This window comes from Mirounga leonina, unplaced genomic scaffold (genome assembly GCF_011800145.1).
Source record: "Mirounga leonina isolate KUSES-001 unplaced genomic scaffold, KU_Mleo_1.0 Mir_108, whole genome shotgun sequence".
Lineage (NCBI taxonomy): Eukaryota > Metazoa > Chordata > Mammalia > Carnivora > Phocidae > Mirounga > Mirounga leonina.
In genome coordinates this window covers 3127264-3129024 of record NW_023270237.1, presented here as the reverse complement: position 1 = coordinate 3129024, position 1761 = coordinate 3127264, and positions in this window count along the sequence as shown.

Below are 1761 nucleotides of genomic sequence, written 5' to 3'. Positions count from 1 at the left end.
AATGCAGGATTTGAATAAATCATATGCTTACCAGTAATGAGTCTAATTTGTATCCTTCAAGGGAAGAGACACCCTCTTTTCAAATACTCAAAAAACATATGCCAACATTGTCAAGTACCAGACCATAAAGAAACCTTAATAAATTCCCCCAAAGTAGGAACTATACATGTCATTCTCTCTGATCACAATGAAATAATCTTATAAATTAAGAGTAAAAAGCTAAACAGAACTAATCAAGCCACTGAAAGTTTTTTAAAAGTGCTCTGGATGTTGTCAAGTGAGTCTAATGTTGTAAAATAACAAGCTAGTGATAATAGTCAAAGAAATATTGAAGAATACTGAGAGAAATTTGCATGACAATATATTAAAATACTAAAAAGCAAAAACAACTAAAGCAATGTGATTTTCTCATAGGAATAAGCAGACATAGCAATTAAACAGAACTAAAAATTAGAGTTCAGTGTGTTAGGGTTACTTTCTTAGTTTATTGATTTCCTAGGGTTTCTGTAACAAATTTCAATGAACTGGGGGCTAAAACAACAAAAATCTACTCTCTCACTGTTCTGGAGATCAGAAATCTGAAATCAAGGCGTCAGCAGGGCCATTTTCTCTTTAAAGGCTGTAGGCAAGGATATTTCCTTGCTTCTCTGGAGCTTCTGATGGTTTCTGGCAATCCTTGGTGTTCACTGGCTTGTGAACACATCCCTGCACTTTCCGTCTCCACAGTCACACAGCTTTCTCCCTGTGTGTCTGTGTCCAAATGTCCCCCTTCTTATAAGGACACTAGTCATTGGATTAGGGTCCACCCTACTCTGGTATGACCTCTTCTCAAACTGATTACATCTACCAAAGACCCTATTTACAAAAAAGATCCCATTCACAGGTTCCAGATGGACAGGAATTTTGGGAGAACACAACTCAAGCAGAATGCTTAGTCAATCTACTCCTTGCATGAAGATAAAGAAAACGTAATTCCAACTTAACACTTGAGTAGGAAGTGAAATTTCACCATAAGGCTACTCTTCTGACACCCAAGGCAGAAACTTGACAGTGACTGGCGCTGAGGACCTCATCCTCTAACTTGGGCAATTTGGCCTCTCACCACTGTCTTCCTGTACACATCTGCTTTTTTATTTTCTCTCTACAGGCCTCCTTCTCCATGCACATAGGCATCCTCAGTTCCCGTGTAGATGTTCTCAGTTCCAGGTACATACAGGGACCACCTCTCAGTCTCAATTCCAAATTTCCAAGAGAAATATGATTAGCTCAGGGCATGAGGATGCAGCAGCTCACCTCTACGGCTTGGGGAGAGTTTCCAGAGAAATGGGATCATCGTGAGCTGGGCAGTTTCTTCCCAAGTCTCTACCAGCATAGGTATCATTTTAAACCAATAAGGAAAGGATAACTAATTCACAAAACTCTCTGGGAGGAGAAAAAAACAATTTAGAAGGAACATGATATAGCCTTGCCGTGCATCATAAATCACAGGGAAATTAAATTTAAAAAAAGATTTTTAAATATAGGAAAAGAACAGGTGAATATTTATATTAATCTGTATTTTTGTAAGTATTTTGAATCATTGCTTAAGTATAACAACACATACATTAGTTACATATTATTTTAAAATATTAGTTGCAGATTTATGGTATTACTCTATGTATCTTCATAAAATATTCCAGGAATTCCTCAAGCATATATATTTGTTATACATTATTTTTTTTAAAGATTTTTATTTATTTATTTGAGAGAGAGAGAGAGAGA